The sequence below is a fragment of the Schistocerca cancellata genome, chromosome 9 (assembly GCF_023864275.1).
Source record: "Schistocerca cancellata isolate TAMUIC-IGC-003103 chromosome 9, iqSchCanc2.1, whole genome shotgun sequence".
NCBI lineage: Eukaryota > Metazoa > Arthropoda > Insecta > Orthoptera > Acrididae > Schistocerca > Schistocerca cancellata.
The window spans coordinates 359,247,260-359,261,191 of record NC_064634.1 but is presented as its reverse complement, the minus strand read 5'-3'; the positions used below and the strand labels follow the sequence as shown (position 1 = coordinate 359,261,191).

At 45.5% G+C, this 13,932-nt stretch overlaps 1 protein-coding gene across 1 annotated transcript in view; it reads left to right on the top strand.

Moving 5' to 3' along the window:
* The window catches only part of LOC126101414 (odorant receptor Or1-like), a 111,801-nt gene that overhangs the window by 53,671 nt on the left and 44,198 nt on the right, over positions 1-13,932 (top strand). The gene's annotated exons all lie outside the window — the stretch shown is intronic.

Below are 13,932 nucleotides of genomic sequence, written 5' to 3'. Positions count from 1 at the left end.
AACACCGAAAATGACGAAAAATTCTGGAACACACTCGAAAATACAATGAGCAAAATTCACCAGGATGACGTGAAAATACTAATGGGAGACTTCAACTCTCTATTTGGAGCAGAAAAAACCTGTAGAAAAATCTTTGGTACAAATTCAACCCACCGAAACGCTTAGACCAACGGCGCACGTCTGACTGACATTTGCCAACAATTCAACCACAAAAGGATGGCTTCCCACCTTAGGAAAAAACCAGTTCCCAGGTAACATGCTTAGCTAACAGGCGCAAGCTGCTTTCGTTCGCCTTTCGAGACTCGCTGAAAGCCAGGTTTTTAATTCTTTTGTAGCACAGCTACAAGCAGGCTGATAAAAACTCAATAAGGGAATCGTAAGACAACGCTCGAGCAAAATTCGTCTCGCTACTTTCAGTAACTCTTAGTGTCAGAGCGAAAACCTTACGGTACTGCCAAATTCATAATGCCACTTTTGTCCTCTGCCAACATATTGTTGTGAATACATAATTTTATCTATGAAATGTCACATTTTCATAATACTTACGAATGGTAGAGGAAATGAAATAAATACAGATCTTTTCGAAGTCAAAAGTTGGTAATATCCTACTAATTCGTGTTAAAGTAGGCTCAATCGTCTCACAGACACTTAATGCTTTATTAAGATAGACTGCCGTCGTGATGTTTCTGTAGTAAGCTGAATTTAATTTGTATTAGTACAGTGAATATTTTAATTGCATTTTCCATTAGTTTACTAAACGCAACAGTAATTATCAAAGAGAAATTAATCAGCAGCAGAACTTGCTTTCACGATATCTAAAACGTCTGACAATGCTAAAGTTGTTTACAAATTCTACGCCTGTAGAAACCTACTGGTTCTAACCATGTCATTAAACTAGAGTAGTTTAAAGAGTATTTTCGTCTAGAAATGAATTGCCTTGACGGTTGATCGATCAAGAGCGGGAAAGGTAAAATTTTACAAATATATGACGAGAGGGACAAGTGCTTGAGAGAGGACTTCCCTATCAACACAAGTGCCTGAGAGACGACTTTCCTATCAATCTCCTGGATAGTTTTGTTTCTCAAATCAACATAGTGCGTTATCATGCAGTAGCTCAGGTGATGTAGTTTTGTTGCTCGATTTTCTTTCACTGCGACCGAAAGGTGTCTGAGTTGTTGGCAACAAATTCCATCTGTGTTGCACACACACTGGGCGGCAGAATTCGTAGCCCAAAACACACTTTTGGATCTATCAGATGTAAAATATTATGTTCACACTACTCTCTCCTCGAGTTTACGCTTTTGGTGGGGCTCAGCCTTTCATTTCTTCTTAGGAAGTTAACGATAAAGCCATCATAACACGTCACCAGTAACAGTACTGTATAGGAATGCTCGATGAGTGACCTGATGACATTCAATAATAGTCACTCCGTTGATTTTTGTTGTTTCGAATTAGAGCATGCACTACTCCTACACCAGACGTCTGAACTTTGCCTGTTGAATGCAAATGTCGCATGATGGTTAAATGGTAATCTATCACATATATCAGTAGTCGAGACTTCCTTAATGTGGAAAATCATTCATGCCAAAACGATCATTGTTGAAACACGTATATCTTTTTCTGGCGTATTTTTACCAAAAGCCCTCGCTCCAAACACAGTTGATACATACACTGACAGCGTGGCTCCGCGTTCACATGGGCGGCGCCGAATTTTAGGCGGCGGGTGGCGTCTGGCCGGTGGCCGGTAGCCGCTGCAGCGCGAGGAAACGCTCGAGCGTAAGCTGTTCTGATCGCGGCGCAGCCACGAGCTGTCGTGGGGAGTTGTTTCTGGAATACTTGTTATTGCTGGTGGGTAGAATATTAAGCGATTTATCTTCGATGCTCAATCAGACTCATAACTTTAGACCGAAATGTCGTAAAAAAAAAAATAGTTGGACGCGAACAGGCGACCATAAGCTTAGAATGCATGACAATTACCACTTTTTCCTCAGCTTGTGGTCATGCGGTAGCGTTCTCGCTTCCCGCGCCCGGGTTCCCGGGTTCGATTCCCGGAGGGGTCAGGGATTTTCTCTGCCTCGTGATAACTGGGTGTTGTGTGATGTCCTTAGGTTAGTTAGGTTTAAGTAGTTCTAAGTTCTAGGGGACTGATGACCATAGATGTTAAGTCCCATAGAACTCAGAGCCATTTGAACCATTTGATTACCACTTTTTTTGTGTTCATAATTGATCGTTGCGTTTGGTCGTTGCGGACGTCACAAGACATTCTGTTCAAGTTCGGTAGTTGATCCTTCCACTCAGTTTTTTTATTATAGAGGCCAACCGGCTCTCTGGCCGAACACGCTGAGCTACCGTGCCGGCTAGCACTAGATCACGGGCTCACACAATCCGAGAACATCTCGGAAGTAGACAACACTTCCTCCTAACACTTCCGCATCTCACAGTGTTGCCAGATTGTGCAGATGGCCAGTCAGTTTTATTGCCCACGTTAAGTGAATAGACTCGTATTTAGTCTCTGTGGCGGCCGGCCGGCGGTCAGTTTTTATGTCTAAAACTGTACGCCAATGTGTTTCAATCACATTTCTGTGTGGCGCTAAAGTGTGGTTATGGTTAATACGTATGCTCAGATTGCGAATCTAACATCATAGGTAAAGAGAGGGAAATGAATTAGGCGTCCTTCGTCTTCCGTAACATCAAATATATTTTCGTTATTCTATCTTAAATGAACTGCGCAGAAAATCAGTCACCAGAAGTAAATAACTTGTTAGCATCATCAGATGATATTAACAGCTTCCCGGTGCGGGTTAGCCGTAGTTTCATATCGCGGAGCGCACGGCTGCTTGCGCCGTTAGTTCGAATCCTTCCCCGGGCATGGATGTGTGTTAGGTTAGGTTGGTTTAAGTAGTTCTAGGTCTAGGAGCTGATGACATAAGCAGTTTGGTCGCATAGTTCTTGGAGCCATTTTTTGATCTTTCACGTAAATTTTCTTTACATAAACGGCCGCATCTTTAGATTGCGTTGACATAGAAGCTCACTTTTTTACACAACCAAGAGTCCGGTTACCGCAAGAAGTGCGATATATTTCCGCTTATTATGTCCACCCATTCTGGAAGTAAACGGGTTTGAAGGATTGGATAGACCGATAGACGGTCAAGAAAGTGAGACTAGTAGGGTCCCGTTTTTTACCGGTTTACATGACGACATCCTAACAGCGAAAACAGCTACGACAGCTACTGAAGATGAGGGCCGGATAAATAACACCCCCTACTCTTTATTCGAAATGTTCTAGTTGCAGTCGATACATCAGCATATTAATCGTAGCTACGATTTCGATCCAAATCACGTTTACAGGAATGCAAATAGAATCCATTTGTCTATACACGTGGTAATTCACATCACAGTATTAATGCTACCGCGGTTTAGAAGTGCGAACATTCCCATTGCTAGCTAGCTTAAGAAACACTTAGGCTAATGAACGTTTTCCGGCTGTGGCGAGTCTAGTGGAGAATTGGAAACAGTGTAGAATACGTTTGGCAGCAGTGTAACCGTTTATTTCCTGGGGTGTTGCAGAAAAATCCTACTAAATTTACTCTCTAATAACAGTATTTTGCTATTTCGATAAACATCCCGAATGATTGTCACATAAGCGGTGACATAAAGGAAGAAAATTCATGTTTTTGAGTCCAGAAAGCTCTATGCAACAGAAACTGCAAATCATTTTGCCATTTTCATTGCGAAATTGCCGGCCTATTCATGTCTGGGGTAATAATAGAGGGCTGCCTAGGTTGTCTGCTAGCGTAGTGAAAGGAATGTCTGGTTTGTTTTCGGTTCTAATCTTGATGGAGGCAGGTAGAATATCAGTAACACAATTTTAAGAAATTCTCGCGCCCCCAATACTTTTTATCGCTACCTTTATTCTGTACTGGCGCCCTGTGCATGTCAATATGACACTCTTGTAGAATTTCATACATGTTACTGCCTACTTTTTCCGCTTCTGTCAATAATGGAACTGACTTAAGTGTGGCACTGAATGATTTTTTACTGAATTTCGTTATGAATCTTCCCGCATTGCTAAATTTGCACACTTTCATGGTAGGTCAGTATGACTGGTCTGAACGTTGACACAGACCGTTTCGCGGCCGAATGTGGATAATATTTTGCTAGTTCGTAACGATCCGGGGTTCTTTGTCTTACTAAAACAGTTATGTTATCTCGATAAGTTGAAATTCATTTTTATTGGTACAGTTCATACCAATTAGCGTTTGTTCTTTCAGTTCTGTCTTACATTTACGTGTTGTATTTAACACACTAATCAGCAATAATATAGTCATACAGATTATTTAAAACAGCCTAAAAAAGTTCAGATAGTTTGTCAATTTCACGCCTGAGCATAGTATGTTGGTAGCACTTCGTCGCCTTGCCTGTTATGCTGTGTAGCAGACTTTAAAGCCGTGCGGATCAGCATAACGAAAAGGCGAGGGGTCTCGCTCGTTTTGTCCACGACTGTACATCATCTGATCAGAAGGGTCAGGACGCCTGTTAGTGAACATTGACATGGGGTGTATCCACTCTTAGCCTTTACGACGGCTTGAAATCAGCTGGGGTCACTGTCAATGAGGTCTCTGAATGTGTGTGGAGCAGTGGCCGGCCATTCTTCGTCTCTGAGACCTGAGAAGGTTATGATGTTCGATGCTAGGGATGTGGTGGCTGTTCTAACTCATCACAAGTGTCATCCGTTGGGTTCAGGTTGGGACTCTGGGCAGGCTAGTCTACTTGAAGAATGTTATTGCCACCAACTACAGTGTCACGGGCGCTGCCTTATGACAGGGTGCACTGTCACGCTGATTCAAACAACCATCGTCTCTGAACGGTTCCGCTATTGTACTGTTCATATCCTTTCGCATTTGTCGTTTTTTGAGCACAATAAGGGATTCACACCCTAGCCACTAATAACATCCCATCATTGTAACAGCACATCCTACGCACTTCACTAATAGCACTCCATCCAATGGCAGGTAACGCTCCCTGGCCATTCGCCAAGCCCAAACTTCGTTACTGGATTGCCACATGGCACAGCGTGATTCATAATTCAATGTCACTCGTTTCCAAGCATCTACTGTCCAGTGGCACCGCTTTTACCACATATATCTTCGGCGTATGAGATGCTACCCGACTATTGTACGCCATTTTTTTTTTGCTCCCCACGCACAGTCATAGGACTTTGGAGCTCATGGGTGATTCCTTCGGCTGATTTCATGCTACTATTGACGAACACCCTCCGTAATGCTCGACAGTAGTAGTAGTAGAGGGGTTTTTTGGGCGCACGACAGCACGGTCTTCAGCGCCCGTTCAGTATCATAGCGACAATCATTGAAAAATATGTGCTCACCCACACCGAAGCGTGGGATGAAGCAGGGCGTCAGCAGTAAAACATGGACAACACAGGAAGAAAATGGTAGAGGGAGCTAAAACAATGAAGCAGATGGAAGTGGCTGGCTGACCGCAAGGAGAAAAGGGAGGAGTCAGCCACTCTGCAATACACTAAAACCTCCAGCCTAAAAGTTTAGGCCAGAGTCCAAACACATCACAAAACTTTAAAACCCTAGACACACGCGTCTCATTATTAGCTAAAACACAGGGCAGATCCCCATCAACTTGTGCTTCTGCCCTTGCATCACGGTATAAAATGCAGTCTGTTAAAATGTGCCGGACAGAGATGTGCACACCACAAGCATCACAAAACGGAGGAGTCTCCCGCCGTAATAAATAGCTATGTGTGAGAGGACAGTGCCCGATCCGAAGACGTGTGAGGGCCACTTCTTTCCGCCTGAGCAACCGGCCGAGTGGTTGACTTTACCGACCGCAGTTTATTGGCCGTCACCGCCAGCCATTCGTCCTCCCACAACTCCATGCACTTCCTGTGGAGTGCAGCGACGACGGACTGCAAGGGGATAGGACACTGGACCACATCCTGCTCCCTGCAGGCCTCCTTGGCAGCCCGATCAGCCTGTTCATTGCCCAATATGCCGACATGACCAGGCACCCAGCAGAAGGATACCTCTTTACCCCGCCGTTGGAGCAAGTACAGTTGGTCTTGTATCAGCTGGACCATCTCCTCAGTTGGGTATAGGTTCTGCAGTGATTGTAAGGCACTAAGAGAATCGGAGCAGAGAAGAAATCGATCGCCCCGAACACGATGCATCTGCTCCAGTGCCTTCAGGATCGCGTGGAGCTCCGCTGCGAAAACGGTATATTCAGCATGGAGGCGAATCCGGGTAACATGATCAGGGAACACCACAGAACAGCCAAGGAAAGTCTCCTGTTTGGAGCCATCAGTGTAAACGACAGTGAAACCGTGATGCACATCTAAAATGTTAAAAAACAGAGATTGGAATGTAAAATCTGGTGTGCCATCTTTCTTAAAATTAGTCAAATCTAAAATAAGTTCGGGTCTCCGGAGGAGCCAAGGTGGAGATCTGCTCCAACCGCGACGTAAAACACGAAGACCAGCCATAGACATCGCAGCGAGGCAATCCTGTGCGCGAATCCCATAGGGCTGCGTCGCACGTTGCCGGTTATGAAACAATCGTGCCAGAGGAGGCTGAGCAACGGTATGGTATGCAGGGGTGTACGATGTGGACAAAGTTTTATACGCCTGGCACACTGTAAGTAGCCGTCGCCGCATATGAAGTGGCGGTTCACCAGCCTCTGCACAGAGGCTTGGTATGGGGCTAGTTCGGAATGCCCCAGTGGCCAACCGAAACCCTTCATGGTGCACAACGTCCAACAACTTTAAGTAAGAAGGCCTGGCAGACCCATACACCGTGCACCCATAATCGAGCCGAGATCGCACAACCGCCCTGTAAAACTGGAGCAGACAAGTCCTGTCAGCTCCCCATGTACTGTGGCTAAGACATTTTAATATACTTAAAGCCTTAAGTGACCGCCGTTTCAGGTCTTTAAGATGAGGTAACCACGTGAGCTTCGAGTCAAAAATGAGCCCCAGAAATCTCACCGTGTCTTTAAAAGTAAGAATAGTGTCCCTTATCCTCAACTCAGGAAAGGTTAAAATCGAACGAGAACGGTTAAAAGAACACATACAGACTTCTCGGTGGAAAACTTAAAACCACTCTTCTGCGCCCAGTCATCCAAACGCCTAATCGGAGTTGCCTAAGGAGTTGCCGGGATTCTAACATCCAAACAAGGCGGCGGTTGACCATCCGCTCCAAGGTCTTCCCTATGCAACTAGTGAGGGCAACACTACGGTAGCTACTTGGGCTCGTGCGGTCTTTCACAGGTTTTAAAAAAGGGATTAAAACTGCCTCACACCACGCGTCAGGAAAGTGACCCGACGCCCAAATGGCATTAAAAAGTGCGAGGAGGATTTCTTTGTTGTGCATTGTGAGGTGCCATAGCATACTGTAATGGATCCTGTCATCGCCAGGGGATGTGTCACGAGCCCCAGACAACGCAGAATCCAGCTCCCACATAGAAAATGGGCAGTTGTAAATTTCATGAGAAGTGGACTGGAAGTCCAGAGTACATCTCTCAGCAACGGCTCCATGTCGCTGGAAACCTGGATCCTGACTGGTTGTTGCAGTAACTGTGGCAAAATACGCTGCCATAGTCTGGGCAATGTCTCGCGGATCCGTGTGGAGAGTGCCGTTATTCATTACAGCAGCTATGGGGCACCTTCCTCCTCTGCCAGAAATTCTCCTGATGGTCTCCCACACAATGGAACTGTTGGTGGAACGATTAATGGTGTTCAGAAACTGTTGCCATGACCTCTTCTTGCTTTCACGAATAATGCGGCGACACCTTGCCCTCGCCACCCGAAAGGCTGCAGGATTTTCAGCAGTCGGCCGACACTTGAACCGACGCAGAGCTGCACGCCTGGTCCTGATTGCAGAGCGGCATTCGGCACTCCACCAAGGCACAGGTGGCCTCTTCCGGTGGCCTGTGGACCGTTTTGGTAATATGATCCACCCACACCTCAACATTCGCACAGTGTTCGAATTGGGCCAACTGACTATAAAGTGTCCAGTTAGCTCCACTGAGCACCCATCGTGGTGGTCTCCTTTCGGGGACCACGCCATCTGGCAGGCGAATCCAGATTGGGAAATGATCACTGCCGTGCAAGTCAGCGACCACTTCCCAGTGAGCACTGGGGCCAAGAGCTGGAGAGCAAAGCGAGAGATCAATGGCAGAGAACGGCCCAGTCGCTGTGCAAAAATGAGTACTCTGTCCTCCATTGAGCAAGTAGGCACAGGATGACAGGAGAAGCCTCTCAATTGCTCTACCCCTGGGGCAGGTAATTGCAGAGCCCCAAAGCACATTGTGGGCATTAAAAACACCACAAATAATGAATGGCTGGGGGAGCTGTGTAAGAAGGTCGGTGAGGGCCGCTTCATCAAGTGCATCATGTGGGGGCAAGTAAAGCGAGCATACAGTCAATGGATGACGCACGTGCACAGACACAGCGACGGCCTGTAAAGTCGTCGTAAGTGAGAGAGGCGAGGATGGGTAGTCTGTCCTCACGAAAATACCTACGCCTCCTCTAGCTCTCTCTCCACGCAGGTCGTCCTTTTTGTGGAGTGTGTAGCCTCGTATCTCAGGGGAGTATGATGGATGGAAATAAGTCTCCTGGAGACAGAGACTCAGTGGTCCACCCTGCGATAGTACACGAAGTTCCTCCACATGCGTCCTGAACCCTTGCAAGTTCCACTGAAGTATGGGAGCCATCTATGATGGGGGTAGCACCTTCATCCTGTCTCTCCGACGGGGCGGGGAGACTGCAGCAGGTGGAGGGGCAGGCGTGGGGCGAGATGATTTCCCCACACATACATCGGATTCCATCAACTCAGGGGAAGAGTCAGATGAAGCCTCACGGAAAACAACATCTGCATGGTCAGATGGTTTACTACGGGATTTGACCCGCTGTTGCTGCTGTACGGGAGTTTTCTGCGGTTTGGTGGGCTTTGGGGGAGCTGATGTGGGAGTGGTAATGGCTGTACTGGGCTTCGGAACATCCTCAGCTGTTGGAGGCGCCAGGGGCTGGCCCAAGTTCGCCACTGTACCTTTGTCTGCCATTCGAATAGGGGCTACTGGCTCTGAAACACTGGCTGCGTTGCAATTGCACTGACAGCTGCATGTATTAGTGCCAACACTCACCACCTCTGTCTGTGTTGAGGCATCGACTTTTGGAGTAGGCTTCTGAACCAGGGATGCAAAAGATGTAGCAAATGTGGGAGGTTGCATCGACTTATAAATCTTCTTGGGCCCACAATAGGGGATACGCTTGGTTGTTTTTATTTTCTGGACTTTGCGTTCCCCTAAAAATATTCGGCAGTCCCTACTCCAAACAGGGTGGTTCCCAGAGTAATTGATACATTTGGCTGGAGAGGAGCAACTAACTCCTTCATGAGCAGCTTTACCACAGTTGCCACAAGTCGCTTCGCCTTTGCATCCTAAGGTGGTATGCCCAAAACGCTGGCATTTGAAACAGCGCATTGGGGTCGGGAAATAAGGCCTCACACTAAGGCGAAGGAAGCCAGCTTTAACATGTTCCGGAAGTTGCGTGCTACTGAAGGTTAGAATAAAGGAGTCGGATTTGACAAGATTGCCATCAACTCTCCTCATGATATGTTGAACATCAACGATACCTTCCGGAGCCCACTCACGTTGCAGTTCTTCCTTGGGAATGTCAACTAGATCCCAGCACGTCACAACACCTTTGCTGTAGTTCAAGGTGCTGTGCAGTTCAGTGTCTATGGCATACTCTCCAAGGCATTTAGCAGACTGAAGGTTAGTTGCTTGCTGGGAAGTAGAAGTTTCCCCTAGCAAGGTCCCATTACGTAAGCGCTTCACCGATTTTAAGGAGCCACAGATTCCATCCAAATCCTTTTGTATATAGAAGGGCGAAACCTTCTCGAAACTACCCTCCTTCCGTTTCACAATGAGAAACACATTCGGGTTACCAGAATGCATTCTGTTACTTAAGACTCGACTTGTCAAAGAAGGGCCGGAGTCAGGGGGACTGACTGCACGAGCTCTCTTAAGAGACTGGGTGTTAGAACCTTCCAGCGGCCCACCCTTTCCGCTGGGAGGAGGAAAAGAGGATTTCGAAGGATCCATCTCGGTCCCACGAGCAGCTAGGGAACTAGGAGTCCACCTAGACAGAGCCCCGCATGCCTAGGTAAGCCTTATACAGCTGGGGTGTGGCAGGTGCCCCAGAGGTTGCCCGCTTGCGACTGTTCCACCCCAACAGCCATGCATCTTATAGGCGCGCAGCACACCGTAAGATTGAGGGGTTTTTATAGAGGTTTACCTTCCTCGCAATCCAGGCGGTCAAGCCAAGATTACAATTCCCCGCAGCACACAACATTCTACCGCCGCGCCATGCGGTGGTCGCTGAAGCATGTCCGGGGGTTACGGTGACAGGAGACTGGCGGCGCTGACCAGTCCCCAGCTCAGGACCCCGGGGTCGCCAAGCCCGTAATCAGCAAATGAATGCTGAGCCCCTGGGGGGTGCTCGACAGTCTCTGTCCATAAGTGTAATAGGTCACGTGGTCTTGATTGAATCTGGTTGTCCCTTCTCATTTCCATTTCACAGTCACATCACCAAAAATCGAATTGCGCAGCCGTCAGAGCTTTGAAATGTCCCTGATGGAAACATTAATTAGGTTACTTCCAATGACCCGTCGACGTTCGAACTCACTGAGCACCCCTGACTGATCCATTCTGCTGATACTGCTTATCTGCTGACAACACTAGACTGCCGGTCTCCTTCTACACTGGTGTGTGAGGTTTTCGTGAGATCTAGTGGTCGATTTCGCATTACGTAGACGTCTCCGGATACATCTGCTCAGACAGTGTGTATCATCATTTCTAACAAACAGTAAAATCTGTCAAAGATGAAAGGTAATGCTATAAATGCTTTGCTGGCCGCTTTTGTTCATTTATTATCTTCAGATGGCGGCCATTGTTTATGAAAACATGGTCTGTGAAGACTCTCTTTTTGCTGTGTGACGTGGTTTACTCCCTGGATCACGGATGGCCTTCCCGTTGCCGAGTGTAAAAGAAGCGGAAATTTTTTTGCTTCGCTACATACAAATGCAACAGTTTACAACAGGAGTCAGTTTACGAATTTATTATAAATGCAGACAACCCATGAACCGTTACAAAATTTAATTCTACTCTTAGAATTCTTTTTTTCAGTTATCAGTCTTCTGATTGTTTGATGCGACCCGCTAGGAATCCTTCTCCTGCGCCAATCTTTTCATCTCAGAGTAGCACTTGCTATCTATGTTCTCAATTATTTGCTGGATGTTTTCCAGTCTCTTTCTTCTTCTACTTTTCCCTCTAGTATCATGAAAGTTATTCTTTGATGTCATAATAGATGTATCATCGTGTCCCTTCTTCTTGTCTGTGTTTTCCATATACTGCTTTCCTCGCCCTTTCTGCGGAGACCTTCTCATTTCTTAACTTATCAGTCCACCTAATTTTCAGCATTCTCCTGTAGCACCACATCCCAAATGCTTCGATTCTCTTCCATTCCGGTTTTCCCGCAGTCTACGTTTCACTAATATACAACTCTGTGCTCCAAACGTACAACCTCAGAAATTTCTTCCTCAGACTAAGCCTATGTTTGATAGTAGTAGATTTCCATTGGCCAGGAAAGCCCTTTTTGCCTGTGCTACTCTGGTTTCTATATCCTCCTTGCTCCGTCCATCAATTTTAATGTTACATTTCTCGCTGTTTTCATTTGTGCTAGTTTTCGTTTCTTTCGCCTTTCTTCGATTTTCTCTCAGTGTGTATTCTGTACTCATTACATCGTTCATTCCACTCAAGACATCCTGTACTTCTCCTTCACTTTCAGTGAGGATGGCAATGTCATCAGCTAATCTTATCATTGATACCCTTTCACCTTGAGTTTTAATCCCACTCTGGAACCTTTCCTTTATTTCCCTCATTGTTTTCTTCTATGTAAACATTGAACAGTAGGGACGAAAGACTGCATCCCTCTCATACACAGTTTTTAATCTTAGCTCTTCTTTCTTTGTCTTCCACTCTGAGTGTTTCCTCTTGGTTCTCATACATATTACCCATTTTTCCGTATAACTTACCCCTAATTTTCTCAGAAGTTCCAGCTTCTTGCACCATTTGATCGTGTCGAAGGCTTTTTCCAAGTCGCCAAACCTATGAACGTACCTTGTTTTTCCTTCAGTCTTGCTTCCATTATCGGACGCAATGTCAGAACTGTCTCTCTGGTAGCTTTACTTTTACCAAATACAAACTGATCGTCATCTAACATATCCTCCATTTTCTTTTCCATTCTTCCGCATATTATTCTTTTCAGCAATTTGGAAGCTTCAGCTATTAAGCTGATTGTGAGATAATGCTCGCACTTGTTGGCTCTTGCAGTCTTCCGAACGGTGTGGACGATGTTTTTAAGGAAGTCTGACGGTATACCACCAGTCTTATACAGTCTAAGCACCAACATGAATAGTCTTTTTGTTGCCACTTCACCCAATGATTTTACTAATTCCGATGGAATGTTGTATATCCCTTCTGCCTTATTTGATTTTAAGTCTTCAAAACCTCTCTTAAATTCTGATTCTAATACTAAATCCCCTATCTCTTTCCAAATTACTCCTGTTTCTTCTTCTCTCACGCCATTAAGCAAGTCTTCCGCCTCATAAAGATCTTAAGTGTTTTCCTTCCACATATCCGCTCTCTCCTTTGCATTTAACGGTGGAATTCCCATTGTACTCTTAATGTTACCATTCTTACTTTAACTTTCACCAAAGGTTGTTTAGACTTTCCTGTCTGTTGAGTCAGTCCTTCCGACAATCATTTCTTTCTCGATTTCTTCACATTCTTTATGTATCCATTTCTCTTTAGTTTCCTTAATTCCTAGGTAACTTGTATTTCTGTATACCTGAAATTCCCTGAACATTTTTGTACTTACTTCTTTCGTCGTTAAACTGATTTCTCCTGTATTCCAAGGTTTCTTACCCGTTATCTTCCTAGTACTTATGGTTTTCTTTCCAACTTTTGTGATTTCCCTTTTTAGATATGCCCATTCCTCTTCAACTGAAGTCCCTACAGAGATAGTCACTATAGCAATATCTATAACTGCAGAGGGCTTCAAGCGAATCTCTTTATTCCTTAACGCTTCCGTATTCCATTTCTTTGCACACTGTTTCTTCCTGACCAGTCTCTTAATCTTCAGCCTACTCTTCATCATTACTAAATTGTGATCTGATTCTAAATCTGATTGTGGGTACACCTTACAGGGTTGCTGTCGATTCTGATCATAACAACTCTATCAGTGGACTGCTCACTAGTTCACTCTCTGCCCTATCCTCGTATTCATGAGCAATCCTGCTCCCGTCGCACCATTTTCTGCCGCTTATGATGTTACGCTTTGTTCGTCTGACCAGAAAATCTTGTCTGCTTTCCGTTTAACTTCACATAGCCACAATATATCTGGTTTGAGCCTTAGAATTTCCCTCTTCACATTTTCTAGCTTACCTATCACGTTTAAACTCCTTAAATCCTCCTAAGTAGAACGTTATCTTTTCGTTGGTTATTCAATCTTTTCCTCATGATCACTTCCGGAGATATGAATGTGGGACTAGTCCGGAATATTTCGTCAATGCAGAGATCATTACGAAGCTTTTTCAATTACGCACCACATGTCCTGAGGATACACAGTATGTGTCTTTAATGCAGAGATTTCCATTGCCTTCTGCATCGTCATGTCGTTGATCATTGCTGAGTCTTTGGCCTTGTAGGTCAATTTATCACCTGAAGGGCAAGAGGGTGCTCCGAAACTCCGTCTGCTCGTCCGCCCTCTTGGCCAAGGCTATTGACAGAACGAGGGAGACTTCTTATGCCGGAAGACTTCAGCCGCCATTTCTGATGAATTTA